Raw genomic sequence first — 17,548 nt, 5'->3', positions numbered from 1 at the left:
GCAGATGTATTACAACCATCCCCCTGTGACGAACCGTACACTAGATAGTTAGTATAGGGTAGATTCCCAAGGGATAAACCTAGAATAAGCTCTTTGGGTTTATGTTGGCGGATGGGTTAGGAAACCTGTGGGCAATGATATTACAATAATAGTCACCAGTAGGGATTAGAAGTGCTTTTCAATCTGTAGGTATAAAACTGTATTAACAACTGGCTATCTAAGTTATCTAAATGAGCATAAGAAGTGAATTTATATATTTAGTTAGTATCTTTAGATTGTAATGAATTAATGTTGATTTTTATTGATCCTAAGTATGCGTTGAGATGGATTGAATATGATTTGTGTTAACCCATTGCTGATTGATGCGTTAGGCCTAAGTTAATCCGACGATGCCTACCCGGTAGGCCTATAGTTGCAACTATAAGAGTTAGGTTGTAATATAATACTCCCCCTCTGTTGGTTTTGTCTTTAAGACCTGGTTATTTAGTGTATAAGTACCTATATCCTTCCTGGTGAGTTATTTTCCTTCTTTATGTTTTTCTTTTAGTGTTTATTATGTCTTACTATATCTAGAAATTAAAAGTTCTTAATTTTTAGAAGTAAAAGAAAGTTAATAAAAGTATAGCACTTGCTGCATCTATTCTCTCTTGTCCTACTGAAATAAAGCCTTATTACTTATGTAAAAAGAAAGGTACTCAGTGCCTTGCCTTAGCAAAAGATTTAAGTTGCTGTTTTAAATATATAAAAGATTATAAATCTTATTATAAGGCTTTTTTTACTGCTTAGCAATTATTATAAATTTCCTATCGTTAGGATTAGTTAGATAATAAAGTTAAGGCTGCTGAAGAGGAGGCAATGTGCTTAATAGCTAAGATTGCTTGTTTTTATAAGCAGCGTAAGGATTAGAAAGAGAAAGCAGCATAAGCTGTTTCCTGTAGTATTAATAATTTAAAGGAATTGGAGTGCATTAAGCGCAAGGAGAGGGAAGCTGTAGAGGTTGCTTATTAAGCTACCTTGGCGGCGCCTAATTCTGCCGGCCTGTCCTAGTCTATTAATATTATTAATTAGTCTGCATTTAATTTAGACCCGTTGCTATTTCTATCCCTAGAGACTAGTAGTATCCCCGCAGGATTGCTTAAGCATTCCTCTTAAGTTCTTTTTCAGGAACCTATAAGTCTTTGGATAAGTTGTACCCTTTTTATCTTATAAGGTATTCTTATTCACCTGTTTTTTTATTTATTTATATATAAGTTATTTTATTAATTTTATATTCCTTTTCTTTATCTTAGACAATAATTTTATTTATAATTAATTTGCCTGTTTCTTCATCTACTAGTGCTTTTTCTAGTAGTAAGATATAGAAAACGGCTGTTTTTAACTTTATATTATTAAATAGGTCTAACTTATAGTTAACTTCTTTAATTTTCTTTAAAATTTTAAATGGTCTAAGTTTTCTAAAATCCAGTTTATCACTTAGTTAATTTATTTTAATGTTTAGCAACTTCTTATTGCATAAGTGCTGTAGTAGGTAGGCTATGTCTCCCTCCTAAAGGGTTAGTCCTTCAATCCTTGTATAGTCTGCTTGTTGCTTTATGCAATCTTAAATAAACTTAAGTTATTCCTTAAGTTCTTCCTGTAATTAGATTATATCTTTAGCTAAAATTTAAGCATTTTCTGCATTTAAACTATTATAAGGTAGTCTATAGGCTTCTAGTATAAATCTATAATTAGCATAGAACGATGTAACTTCTATAGATTCTAAAATAAAGCTATTGTATTAATTTTATACTGCAGGGAGTTTTTTTACTTAATTATCTTATGCAAGGTTAATATAGCATTATAAATATGCTTTAATAACTTAATTTATTTTTTCTATTTGGCTATCTATTTATAGGTAGTATACAGTACTTAGCTTATAATAAGTTTTAAGTTTAGCTATAAGCTTTTACTAGAATTTAAAAATAAAAGTATTTCCTTTATTTAATATAATTTCTGCTAGTAGTCTATATTCTGCAAAAATATATTATATATAAAGATATATTAAATCTTTTACAGTATAGGACTTCTTATATAGTAAGAAGTAAGCTTGCTTAAAAAGTTTATTTACTATTATAAAGATGCTGTTATAGACTGTATTAATTAATGGTTCTTTTAACCCTAGTAAATTAATGATATAGTTAAATATAATAGTGTACTAATTTTATTTAGGAACTGGGATAGGTTATAATTTCCCATATAGCTGATGTTATTTATCCTTTGTTTTCTTATATATGTTATATTTTTTAATAACCTCTTTAACTTTTTATTTAAGTCCTTTAAAATAGTAATAATATAATATATAATTATAGGTGGTTTATATACCTTAATGTACTGCTATAATTATACTATAATAAACATCTTAAATTGCTTTTATCTGCAATTCCTCTAGTATCTAGATTTATTTACCCTATCTTGGGAGTTTATTAATTATAGTTACTTCCTTAAGGAACTGTTTTAGTTGCTAGTCTTTGATTTAATCTTTAATTTTATTAAGGATAGGATTATATTCTTTTATAATAAATAAGGTATTAATTCTAATTTATTTATAATTCCCTTGGTTATTTTTATGCAGGATTTATACTTTAAATTCAGGAATTTCTTTAAAATGTTCTTCTTTTTAACTTAAAGCATTAGCTTTTCTATTCTTTATTCTTTTACAGTAGATAATTTTATAGTTAAAGTCTATTAAAAACTTAAAATAATAAGTTTATTATACAGAGAGTTATTATATAGTTATAAAGTAAAATATATTTTAGTGGTTAGTGTAGACCTTAATCTTATATTTATTTTCTAGGCAATAGTATTACTATTCTTTAAATACTTTAATAATTGTTAAGAATTCTTTATTGTAGATGGAATATTTTAGCTCTGGATTATATAGTTTTCTAGAGAAGAAAGCTACTGGCTTAAGTCTTCTATCTTTATCTTATTGTCCTAAGGTTCCTTTTAAAGTAAAGTTAAAAGCGTTTGTTTTTATTTTAACAGGCTTACTTGGGTTATATATAGTAAGTATTGGTTTGCTTGTAATAGCATTTTTAAGCTTTTAAAATATTGATTTTATTTTATTAGTCTAGGATAGTTTTCTATCTTTTTATTTCTTCTTGCCCTTTTTATTTTCTTTAAGTTAAATAGCATTGGTTAAGGGTTTTATAATTTTACTATACCTTTAGATAAATCTTTAGTAATAATTGGCGAGTCTTAAGAAACTTTATAATCCTTTATGGGTTTCTAGGAGTTTTTAGTCTTAAATAGCAGTAACTTTAGTTAAATTTATTTAAACTTCCTTTAGTGTAATAATGTATTTAAGGAACTTGACTTATTATATATGAAATTAGCATTTATTAGGGTTAATAAGGAGCTTGGCGTCTTACAGTTTCTATAATACCTTATAGATGTGTTCTTTATGTTCTTCTAATGTCTTTAAAAAGATTAGGATATTGTTAATGTATGTAACTATAAAGTTATTTAAGTATTCCTTGAGAATAAAGTTAATTTTCTTCTAGAATGATGCTGGTGTATTTATAAGTCCTTGTAGCATAATTAAGTATTTAAATAATCTATATTTTATTTTAAAGGCAGTTATCTATTTATATCCTTCCTTTATTTTTATAAGTTTATAGGCTTCTATAAGATCTAGGGCTATAAACTAATTTATGCCTTATAATTTTTTTTTAATTTTAGTAATTAATAGTAAAAGTATTTTATTTTTAATAGTTATTTTATTAAGCTATTAATAGTTAATGATTAAATAAAGCTTTCTATTCTTTTTTAGTATAAAGATAATGGGGTACTTTACTAGAGAGTTTAATACCCTAATGTATTTTTTATCTAATTATATTTATAGCTATTCTTTAAGCGTTTTAAGCTCTGTTTTATTAAAATTATAAATCTTATAGAGTTTTAGTGAAGTTTCATCCTTAAGTATAATCTTATAATCCCATTTTAAGTAAAGTAGTAGTCCTTCTTTAAATACTTGCTGGTATAATTTCTTATACTTTTGATATTATTATAGTATTTTAGCTAAAGGCTTCTTTTTATTAACTTTAGCTTATTCTTTTACTTTTGCTAGTATAATATTAAGTTTGGCTAGTTCTATGCAATATCTAGCAATAATTTTATTAATTTATATAATTTTTACTTTTTATTATTAATTATTATATTATAGTAATACCGGTGATTTTTTAAGGTTAAGTCTGACTTTTTTTTATATTTTTATTTTCTTAGCTTTATCTTTCTTGTTTTATTTCTTTTTCTTTAATTGCGCAGGAGGTTTTGGTTGTAGGTCTATAAGCATGTCTTTGCTTTCTGTGACGTTCTGATCCTATACCTAGTATAGGGTAATTAGTTCCCAAGGGATAAACCTTCAACGTCGGGTTTATGTTGGCAGAGAGATGCGAGGGATCTTATGAGCGGTCTTAGTTACGTAGCTGATAACTTTGGATGCGAGTTTAATCTAATTGTTATATGAATGCTATGTTAACGACTGATTATTTAAGCTATATTTAATGAGCGTATTGAACGGTCTTATATAGTAAGTCGTTCTATAGTTATTACTTGTGTAAGTTGCATTGTACTTGATGAGAATGCTTCCTTAGAGTCGCAGTCTTATCTTATGAGTAGGTATGTATCTTGCTGAGAATACATTTCCTTTATTATGATTGGTTGTCTTGTCTGTGGTTTACCTGGAGGTATGTACTAGAGGGATCTTATGTAGTTGGTTTGTGACACGATGCCCCCCTTCCGTTGGTCTTGTCCTCAAGGCCTAAGACTACATAAGGTCCTGTTCTTCCTTCCTTTGGTAGTGAGTAACCGTGTTTCTTTATAATGCCTCGTGGTGTTTTTAAATAACGTTCTTCAGTTCTTAAGAGCTCGACTGATTATTGTAAAGCAGTGATAATAGTTATTGAGACTATTGGGGTCCTTGTTATGCCTTGTTCTTTTTGTGATTCTTGTGGCTTGCCCTGCAAGATGGCGACGGGGTATAATAAGTGTCTAGAATGTATCTGTAGAGGTCGGATGTGTGATGGAAATGGTATTTCTCTGGCTGCGGGTGAGCGTTTTTCCTTGGCTTTTAATGAGTGCGTGTTTTGCTAATTTGTATTTTTAGTATAGCGTTTGGCAGCTGAAAAGGAGCGTTTGGATGCTGCTGAGTGCCAGGCCGAGCGTGAGCTTCTTGAGCAGCAATAGAAATTGATAGAGTATTAATAATAGTTAATGTTGTTGTTTTAATGAATGAATAAGAGTTTTGCGTAATTATTGTGTCTTTAGGAGCAGCGTTAATAGGTTAATGTATGGGGTGAGCAGATGCTTTGTTGCGGGGCTTAGTCTTTTGATGAATTAGATGACTTAGAGCGTGCTGAGTTAAAGGCAGTGGTGGATGTGCAGCTTAACAGTAGTGTTGACGTGATTGATTGAAACGCGGTGCTTGCTGATTTAGGCCCAGTGTCTAAAGAAATTTTTTTATTGGCGCTTAAGAGCTAAAGTGCTTAACGGGCTCCTATAAGTTCTTAAGTTCCAAGTATCCTTTTTATTTAATAAGGTACTTGATGTTCTAGGTTTTGGAGTTTTAGCATACAGCAATAATGTTTTTAATCTTGTATTCTTCCTTTTGATTTTCTATAATAATTTCGTCTAAAATGGGCCTTCTGGTTTCTTCATTAATTTATGCTTTTTTGAGTTGTGATACGTAAAAGACTGGATTTTATATTTTTATTGTGTCTGGCAAGGCTAGCTTGTAGTTGACTTCTCCAATTTATTCTAGAATTTCGTAAGGTCTTATTTTTCTAACGTCAAGTTTATCACTTGGCCTATTTATCTTAATGTTCAGTAGTTTATAGCCTTGTAAATATTGTAGCAGGTAGACTATATCTCCCTTCTGGAGAATTAGTCCTGCAATTCTATCTTTATCTGCATATTTCTTCATGCACTTACTAATAAATTTAAGCTGTACATATATTTCTTTATATAGGTTAATTATTAATTTAGCTTATAGTTGTGCTTTTTTTAAGTTAGGTCTATCTTGTAGTGGTCTAAATGCTTTAGGCGTGAATCTATAATTTGCGTAGAAAGGTATTATTTTTATGGATTCCGATGGTGTACTGTTGTAGCATAATTAAGCTACTGGTAGTTTTTTAACCTAATTGTCTTGTGTAAAATTAATATAGGCTTGTAGGTAAGCTTCAATGACTTAATTTATGCATTTGGTTTGTCCGTCCGTCTGAGGGTGGTATACAGTGCTGAGTTTGTGGTTTATTCCTAGTTTAGCCATAAGTTCTTGCTAAAATTTAAAAGTAAATGTTTGTCCTCGGTCTAAAATGATTTCTTTAGGTAGTCTATGGTCGGCGGCGATTATTCTTATGTAGGTATAAGCAAGGTCTTCTGATAAGTGTGACTTTTTATGCAGTAAAAAGTAGGCTTGCTTTGTAAGTCGGCAGACTACTATAAAAATACTGTTATATTGTATTCCTGTAAATGGTTCTTTTAACAAGGGTAGATTAGTAATATGGTTGAAAGTAACTAATTCCCAAGGTCGTTTTACGACAGGTAACAGCTGTAGTTTTCCATAAGGTTTGTGTCTTCCGTCTTTTGTTTGTTAGCATATGTTGCAGTGTAACACAATATACTTTATATATTCTCTGAGCTTTTTAATGTTGTAGTATATTAGAACTTGGTTGTATGTTTTTGTTATACCTTTATGTCTATGCAGCGGATGTTTGTAAATATATTTAACTACTTTTCTTTATAGTTCTTCAGGTACCTAAATTTTTCTATGTCGTTCAGGGTATCCTGAGTCTATAGTAATATTTTCTGGGTACTGTTTGTTTTCTTAGTTTTTAATAAATTCTTTGATTTCTTTAAGCATGGGGTCGCTTTCTAGGACTTTGAATATTGCGTGAATTTATACTTGTTTAATGTTTTTATTGTCGTTGAATTGTAGTGCTTGTGCTGTATACTTAGGTACTTCTTGCTTATGATTAATTCTTCTGCTTAATGCATTGGCTTGTCTGTTTTCCGATCCTTTGCAATAAATGAGTTTGAAGTCGAATTGTGAAAGGAATTCGAAGTATTTAACTTGTCGGCTTGACAGTTTTTGTGTGGTGGTGAAGTAAGCGAGGTTTTTGTGGTCTGTGAGGATTGTGACCTTATGCTTGCTTTTATGGCAGTAATGTCTTTATTCTTTAAGTGCTTTAATAATGGCTAATATTTCTCTGTCGTATGTGGCGTATTGTGTCGCTGGTCTGTGGAGTTTATGTAAGAAAAATGCAATGGGTCGTAGCTTGCTGTCTTCTCCAGGTTAACTTAATACTCCTTCTATTGCGAACATTGATGCGTCTGTTTCAATTGTGATGGGTTTTTCTGGGTTAAATATAGCAAGGACAGGTTCTGATGTTATTGCCGTTTTAAGTTCCTCGAGGGCTTTCTGCTGTTCTTCCCCCCACTCAAAAGGAATACCTTTTTTTGTTATATTCGTCAGTGGAGTAGCTTTTTGCGCGAAGTTTTTGATGAATTTTTGATAATAGTTAGCGAGTCTAAGGAATGCTTGTACTTCTTTAAGCGTCGTAGGCGTTGGCTATTCCTTGATTGCAGCAACTTTCTTAGGGTCTATGTGGATTTCTTCTGGGGTGATAATATATCTGAGAAATTCCACTTGTTGAGAATGAAAAATGCATTTTTTAGGATTGACAAGGAGTTTTGCTTCTTTGAATTTTTATAGTATAAGATGGATGTGTTTCTTATGTTCTTTAAGGGTCTCCGAGAAGATAAGGATGTCGTTAATATAAGCTATTGCGAAGTCGTCTAAGTATAGTCCTAATATGTAATTTATTCTCTTCTGGAAAGATGCAGGTGCATTGGTAAGCTTTTGTGGCATAACCACGTATTTATATAACCTGTATCTCATAGCGAACGCTGTCTTCCATTCGTCTCCTTCTTTTATTTATGTAAGCTTGTAGGCTCCTGTAAGGTCGAGAGTTGTAAACCACTTCTTCTTATGTAATTTATTTTTGATTTGTGAGATTAATGGCAAGGGGGTTTTGTCTTTAACAGTAATTTGATTTAGTTTACGATAGTTAATGACTAATTGAAGTTTACCGTTCTTTTTTAGAACGAAGATGATAGGATATCCAATAGGTGATTTTAATATGCAGATGTATTCTTTTTATAGTTGTGTTTCGATCCATTCTTTAAGTGTTTTTAGTTCTCCTTTACTTAAGTTGTATATTTTATGGAACCTTAGTGATTCTCCTTCTTTTAATACTATTTTATGGTCCTATTCTAAGTGCGGTGGTAACCCTTCTTTTAACTGGTCGTTAAAGAGTTTTTGATATTTCCGATATTGTTCTGGGATTAGTGTTAATTGTTCTTCAGGGGTAAGTTCCTTTGTTTTTAACTTATGTAATTCTTTATCAAGTCTTATTAGTTCTCGGCATAGGATGGCAATATGCCTTTGCGTGTGAACTTGTTTTATTTTTTCCCTTTTCTAATGGTACTGAGGAGGGATGTCTAAAGGGCTGAGGAAAACCTTAGGCTTCTGGCGACCTGGTTCCTCTTCTAATGTTTCTGCATTAGTTCTGTTTAAAGTACTTCCGTTATTGCGCCAACGGATTTGGCCTGTTCTCTATTCTATGTCGGGTTTGTATTTACATAACCAGGGTATTCCTAAGACGAAGTTATATTTCAGGATATTGGCTATATTACATACTACATTTATAGTGCGGTTGCTAATTTATAGCGGCAGGGGATCAGTCTGTCGCTTTATCTATCCTTCATCATACTCAAAGGTTTATCCTTTAGCATGGAAAAGTCAATATGGTTTTTTCTTCTTGTACGCTGGTAACTGCAGGCATATTGCAGTTGTAGCAGATATATAGTTGCTTCCTAACCCACTGTCTATTAAAACACTAAGTAGATTCCCGTCTAGTGACACTGTTAAGATAATTCTTTTGTTAGGGTGCTTTTCTTCTTCTTTACTATTATATTTTAAGTTGATAATGTCCAAGTGTCGTAAGTCCTCCTGCTGCCCTTTTGCAGAGGACTTTAGTAGTTTTTTAAATAGTGCCAGTTTCTAATCTTTTCATCTGCGTATTGTAAACATTCTATTTTATTACAGTCCTTAAATTCTTCTTGTTGGCAATCTAGCTTTGCTCTTCTAATTTCTTCTTGCTTATGCCAATCCCATAGTTTTCCTAATTTATGCACTTTACAGGATTAATCAATGCATCCAAAAAGGCTTGTTTCATCTAGACATTTAAGGGGTTTTAAAACGACTGTCTTAAGGGATCGGTATTGTTGGGTAGCTTCCCATGTGAGGCAGTATGAATCGTTGTAAGGCTCTAATATTACACACTAAGGGATGCATATTAGAAAAACATTCTTTTCGGCCTTCTATTTAAAATGCTTTATGCATCTGTAAGTGATGCAATTAGTCTAATTAATCTGATGATGCAGTGGATGTACTGGGTTAATGTAGTTATGTTCCCTGACTACTTTTCTATAATCAAGGCCTTGGATAAGTGCTTGATTAATGGTGACAGCCCTGATAATATATTATGTTTCTGAAGTTTGCTTCTGTAGGTTATTTAGGTAAGTGTATAATACTATTGGAGTATTTTCCACGTCTGCGCTTGCCTCTTCCACAATGTTGCATTAGAATAAGTTAAGTGCTATAATTTCAGGGGTGAAATTCTTATAATGTTGTATAATATCTCTGGTTTCTCTGAAGTAACATCCATAATTACGTCGTTTATTGTCTTTATCTATTTCCGGGATGATGCCTTTAACTAGGTTTGCTAAGTTTATAAAATTAACTTAAAGGATAGGTTGTTGGTCAGGGATTTTATCGTTTGCTTCTACATTTATTGTCTGGGAGTAGTCCGAGAGTTTAGATGTAGATTTATAAAAGTCGTAGTTATTATTGTTTTCAGGAGATCCTAATTGTTTTAATAGATGGATAGTCTTATTGCCTTTGTCTATGATATGTATTGCTTTTGGCTTAGGAATAGTGGATTGTTCCTTTTTTGGGGATTTGCAGTTCTTGGCCATATAGTTTAGCTTCCTGCAATTGTAATATTTAAATTTCTTTTTCTTCTTTTGCATTATATCGAGGTCTATAGGTCCAGCTGTATTACTATTATCTTTAGTAATTGGTTCCTGTTGTTTTTTACCTTGATTTGCTTGGAATCCTGAATGATGTTTCCCTTCTTGTTTGAAGAGATCCATTTTTAATTCCCATAATAAATTATCTGCTTCTATGCATTTCTCCATAAAGGACAAAAGATTGTATTGTTCTTGATTGATCTAATAGACTTCTTTTTTGATTTTAAGTTTAAGTCCATTATAGAATCGTTTAACAAGTGCTGATTCTCCCCAATTAACGCATGTTGCTAGATCTTGAAATATTATAGTATAGTCTGAATACTTTCCTTTCTAATAGATGGTGGTGAGTTTGTTTTTAGCCATTCTGATTTCTCTGACATCCTTAAAGGCTTTTTTAAGTTCTTCTTTAAATTTATTGAAACTTCTAAAAATAGCTTTGGTAGCGTCTTTAGCAGTAAAGTTATATTCTATGTAATCGTCCTAAATTGGTCTAAACTATTTAAAAGCGAGTCCTGAAAGACGAGATGCTGCAAAGGATACTTTATCTTTTTCCTTTTTAAGGATGGTAGAGAAGTTCTGAAAATAAGCCTTGAGTTGCGTGATGAATGATTGAAGTTCAGTAGGCTTGCTATTATATGCTGGTGGAGGTTAAAGCTTAAGGGTAACTTCAATGTCCTTTCCTGGGGCTGGTGTTTTTTATTTTTTATATAGTTTCTTAATAAGTTTTTTAAGCTGCTTAATAGTAAGCTTGTCCCAGTTAGGTTTGCCAGTGAGGTCGATGTCTCTATCTATATCCTTAATAGGATCAGAGGTAGGGGTGTTGAAGTTGCCTGAGGTTGCTATAGTGGTTTAAATTGCTTAAAAGATCTAAAGTATTTTTTTAAACAAGAGTCGTTAATATATGACGTTCTGATCCTATACCTAGTATAGGGTAATTAGTTCCTAAGGGATAAACCTTTAACGTTGGGTTTATGTTGGCAGAGAGATGCAAGGGATCTTATGAGCGGTCTTAGTTATGTAGCTGATAACTTTAGATGTAAGTCCAATTTGATTGTTATATAAATGCTATGTTAATGACTGACTATTTAAGCTATATTTAATAAGCGTATTAAACGGTTTTATATAGTAAGTCATTCTGTGGTTATCACTTGTGTAAGTTGCATTATACTTGATGAGAATGCTTCCTTAGAGTCGCAGTCTTATCTTATGAGTAGGTATGTATCTTGCTGAGAATACATTTCCTTTATTATGATTGGTTGTCTTGTCTGTGGTTTACCTGGAGGTACGTACCAGAGGGATCTTATGTGGTTGGTTCGTGACAAGAACCTAACTAGGACAAATAGACCTTAATACTATTAAAGCAATTAAGTTTAAAGGAAAATGCTATTTTTATAGTAAACTAGGCCATAAGGAGGCATACTGCTATTTTAAAAAAAAGCAAAAAGAAAACGGGAAAAGCCCTGAATGGAATAATAAGGCCGATAAAGTTTAAATAAACACTATTATAGAACTACCTTACAATAGCCTTAGTTAAACTGCCTGTTATAATAATACATGCCTTATATATAAAAGTAACAAAAATAGATTAAAACACTACCTAAAAAAGCCAGAAAAAATAAAATCTTAAAAGAAAGTTAAAATTAATACTTTAACCTCCTATAAGCCACTTAGCAATAAAGATTTAGATTTTAGTGTAAAATCAATCTATAAACACTGCAGATTTACTAATATTACTTATAAATGCAAAAGAAAACAAGCAGCCACTTAAGAAAAGAATTATAACTGCAATAACTGCCACTTACAAAACCTTAACCATAAATACCAAGGATGCCCAAACTGCAGATCTATAAAAAAATACTAATATAATTATAAAGGTAAATAGTAATAAAATATAAAAGCCATATATAAACTTTTTAAAAAAAAAGATAGGTTAGCTAAGGAGTACCTTAAAGAACAGGAACAGGAACTCCTGGATAAAGGAAATACCTTTAAAAATATATACAACAGCAATAGCACCAATAACAATAAATATTACTAATGCAGTTCCTAGGAACTACAATATAATAAAACTTGCCTAAAGTTTAATAGAAAAATATATAAATGCCTACAATACTATTCATAAAGTATAAACCACTATTGCAAGAAACTATAAAGGTTAAATAGATCAGTCCCTTTTTATATATATTAATATAACCTCTATTACTCTTAGGACCTTAATTATAACTACAAAAGATACAACATCTATAATTTAATAAATAAAGAATATAACTGCATGTATATCTTAAAAACGCAGATAGAAGAAGAAGAAAAATAAAAAGAAAGATAATAATACCTTAAGGAACATTTACTACAGAAGATAAGTTTAAAATAAGCATAAGAATAAATAAAGGCTATTAAACTAAACCTTAAAGATGCCTATATCTATATCTTAATTTATAACATCTTTAATGCTTTTAATAAAGATTGCAGAAAACATTACTAAAAGAAATATAATAATATATACTATTAAATGCATGTGCTTAATAAATTGGCAGATTAGCAGAGTAAATAACTAAAAAGAGTTAAAGTATAAAATTATTTAACAGATCACTTTCTAGACTGCAATATATAATACTGCAGAAAATACTGCAAGAAAAAACACCAGTTCTACCAAATAACTTAAAAACTTTTATAAAAAAACTATAACTTTAATAACCACTTAAATAAAAAATAAAAAAATAAAACCTTAATTAAGAAATATTACTAAATAATTAAAGAATAAAATAATTAAATTAAATGCCAATAGTATAAAAAATATTAATCTAAGATATAGTAAAAAAGCCCTTTAGATATAATTACCATTAACTTAATTAAAACATTAAAAAAGAAGCTGGTAATTAATAGATATTTAAACTAGCAATTAGTTAAGATTTATATAGATAGCGGTTTAGATCGCAACCTAATTACTGACAGCTTAATAGACTGGCTTAGAATACCATACATCATTAAGAAAACACTATTAGTTATCTCTAGCATTATAAGCATAAATATAGAAACAACTATTACTTATAAAACTAATTATCTCCCTATAATAATTACTAATTAAACTAAGGATATTAAGTTTAATATACTAAACCTAAAAGACTGCAATATCTTACTAGGACACCCATAGTTAAAAAAATACAACCCCATAATTAACTAGAAAACAAAAGAAATAACTTAAAAAGAAGACATCTCCCTAAAGTTATAACTAAGCCAGGAAGGGGGCAAGGAAAGCAAAGACATGCTTATAGACCTATAACTAAAACCTCCTGCATAATTAAAGAAAAAGAAATAAAATAAAAAAGATAAGGCCAAGAAAACAAAAACATAAAAGAAAATTAGATTTAACCTTAAAAAATCACTGATATTACTACAATACAACAATCAGCAACAAAAAGCAAAAATCATATAAATTAATAAAATTATTACTAAATATTATACAGAACTAGCCAAACTTAATACTATATTAGCAAAAGCAAAAGAATAAGCTAAAGTTAATAAAAAGGAGCCTTTAGCTAAAATACTATAATAATATTAAAAATATAAGAAATTATACCAGCAAATACTTAAAGAAAGACTACTACTTTACTTAAAATAAAATTATAAAATTATACTTAAAGATAAAACTTCACTAAAACTCCATAAGATTTATAATTTTAATAAGATAAAGCTTAAAATACTTAAAGAATAGCTATAAATATAATTAAATAAAGAATATATTAAAGTATTAAACTCTCCAGTAGAGTACTTTATTATTTTTATACTAAAAAAGAATAAAAAGCTTTATTTAATTATTAACTATTAATAGCTTAATAAAATAACTATTAAAGATAGAATGCCTTTACCACTAATTACTAAAATTAAAGAAAGATTATAAGGCATAAACTGATTTACAGCCCTGGATCTTACTAAAGCTTATAAACTTATAAAAATAAAAGAAGGACATAAATAGATAACTGCCTTTAAAATAAAATATAGATTATTTAAATACTTAATTATGCTACAAAAACTTATAAATACACCAGCATTATTCTAGAAGAAAATTAACTTTATTCTTAAGGAATACTTAAATAACTTTATAATAGCTTACATTAACAATATCCTAATCTTCTTAAGAATATTAAAAAAACATAAAGAATACATCCATAAGGTATTATAGAAACTATAAGACGCCAAGCTCCTTATTAATCCAGACAAATGCCAATTTCATACACAATAAGTCAAGTTCCTTAAATACATTATTACACCAGGGGAAGTTTAAATAAACCCAGACAAAGTTACTGCTATCTAAAATTAAAAACTCCTAAAAACCTATAAAGAATTATAAAGTTTCTTAAGATTTACTAACTATTATTAAAAATTTATTTAAAAATACAGCAAAATTATAAAACTATTAACTAACGCTACTTAACTTAAAGAAGATAAAAAAAGCAAGAAGAAATAAAAGAACAGGAAATTATCCTGAATTAATAAAATGAAATTAATATTTTAAGAACTTAAGGATGCTATTACTAGTAAACTAATACTTACTATATATAACCTAAATAAGCCTGTTAAAATAAAAACAGATGCTTTTAACTTTGCTTTAGGAGGAACCTTAGGATAACGAGATAAAGATAAAAGACTTAAGCCAGTAGCTTTCTTCTCCAGAAAACTATATAGTCTAAAGCTAAGATATTCTATCTACAATAAAGAATTTTTAGCAATTATTAAAGCATTTAAAGAATAACAATACTATTGCCTAGGAAATAAGCATAAGATTAAGGTCTATATTAATTACTAAAATATATCTTACTTTATAACTATACAATAACTCTCTGCATAATAAACCTATTATTTTAAGTTCTTAATAGACTTTAACTATAAGATCATCTACTGTAAAGAAATAGAGAATAGAAGAGCTAATGCTTTAAGTTAAAAAGAAAAACATTTTAAAGAAATTCCTGAATTTAAAGTATAAATCCTGCATAAAAATAACTAAGGGAATTATAAATAAATTAAAATTAATACTTTATTTATTGTAAAAGAATATAATCCTATCCTCAATAAAATCAAGGATTAAATTAAAGACTGGCAACTAAAACAGTTCCTTAAGGAAGTAACTATAATTAATAAACTCCTAAGATAAGGCAAATAAATCTAAGTACTAGAGGAATTATAGATAAAAGTAATTTAGGACATTCATTATAGCATAATTACAGCAGTACATTAAGGTATATAAACTACCTATAATTATATATTATATTATTACCGTTTTAAAGAACTTAAATAAAAAGTTAAAGAGGTTATTAAAAAATGCAATATATATAAAAAAACAAAGGATAAATAACATCAGCTATATAAAAAATTATAACCTATCCTAGTTCTTAAATAGAATTAATACACTATTATATTTAACTATATTACTAATTTACTAGGGTTAAAAGAACCATTAATTAATATAGTTTATAATAGCATTTTTATAATAGTAAATAAACTCTTTAAGCAAGCCTACTTCTTACTGCATAAGAAGTCCTATACTATAAAAGATTTAGTATATCTTTATATATAATATATTTTTGCAGAACATAGACTACCAGCAGAAATTATATTAAACAGAGGAAATACCTTTGCCTTTAAATTTTAACAAGAGCTTATGGCTAAACTTAAAACTTATTATAAGCTAAGCACTATATACTACCTATAAATAGATAGCCAAACAGAAAAAATAAATTAAGTTATTAAAGCATACTTATAATACTACATTAACTTTATATAAGATAATTAAATAAAAAAACTCCCTGCAGTATAAAATTAATATAATAGCTTTATTTTAAAATCTATAGAAGTTATATTATTCTATATTAATTATAGATTTATACTAAAAGCCTATAGACTACCTTATAATAGTTTAAATACAGAAAATGCTTAAATTTTAGCTAAAGATATAATTTAATTACAAGAAGAACTTAAGGAATAACTTAAGTTCATTCAAGATTATATAAAGCAACAAGCAGACTATATAAGGATTAAAGGACTAACCCTTTAAAAGGGAGACATAGCCTACCTACTATAGCACTTATACAATAAAAAGTTACTAAATATTAAAATAAATTAATTAAGTAATAAACTGGATTTTAAAAAACTTAAACCATTTAAAATCTTAAAGAAAATCAGCAAAGTTAACTATAAATTAAACTTACTTAATAACATAAGGTTAAAAACAGCTGTCTTTTATATATTATTACTCAAGAAAGCACTAGTAGACAAGGAAACAGGCAAACTAATTATAAATAAAATCATTATCTAAAATAAAGAAAAAGAATATAAAATTAAAAAGCTAATTTATATATAAATAAATAAAAAAATAGAAAAATAAAAATATCTTACTAAATAAAAGGGATATAACTCTAGCAAAGACTTTTAAATCTTAAAGAAAAAACTTAAGAGGAATGCTTAAATAATTCTACAGGAATTCTATTAGTTATTAAAGGTAGAAATAATAATAGGTCTAGCTTAAAGGCAGACTAATTAATATTACCGACAGACTGGGATAGGCCAGTAATAGTAGAACTAGGCGCTAATAAAGCAGCCTAATAAACAGCCTCTGCTTTACATTCTTTACGCTTAATTCATTCTAACTCTTTTAAATTATTAATTCCCTGCTTAATAGCTCTTTTTATTTTTTTAAACTACTCCTTCTTTTAAATATAAAAATACTTTATATATATACTAGCCTTTAACCAAGCCTCCTCTACTTTTTTTAATTTAAAGTTAAAAACAGCACCTTTAGTTGCCATTTTCTAAAGCTAGGTTATAAAAAGACTAAAAGCTTTATAATTTAACTATTAATAATAAATATATTAAAAACAGCACAGGGAATCTTCTTTAGAAGTAAAACACTTATAATTATGCTTCTTATAATAAAAATAAAACTTTATAATTAATAGCATAAGTAAAATAAAATACTTAAGTATATTACATTAAAAAACTTAAGAAAATTTAAAATACTTATATTTACTGCTAGCCATTATATTAGCTAAATTTAAAGAATAAAAGAAATAAGAATTAATACTTATAGAGGGTAAGGAAGAATAAATTTAAAAATAAAGTCTTAGGGACAAGACTAACAGAAGGGGAGTATTATATTATAACCTAATACTTAAGGTTATAACAATAGGCCTACTGGGTAGGCATAAATAAATTAACTATAATCCATTAACTAATTATATACTACTTAATAAAATCTATTATTAAATATATTAAGTATAACTTAATAAACTTAACCATTAAGTACATTAAAAACATTCAGTTAACTAAATATATAAGTTTACTTCTCTATACTTATTAAATAACTTAAATAGCCAGTTATTAATATAGTTTTATACCTATAAATTAAAAAGCACTTTTAATC

This window comes from Trichoderma asperellum, chromosome 3 (genome assembly GCF_020647865.1).
Source record: "Trichoderma asperellum chromosome 3, complete sequence".
NCBI lineage: Eukaryota > Fungi > Ascomycota > Sordariomycetes > Hypocreales > Hypocreaceae > Trichoderma > Trichoderma asperellum.
The sequence above is the reverse complement of the archived record's forward strand: the minus strand, read 5'-3'. Positions refer to the sequence as shown.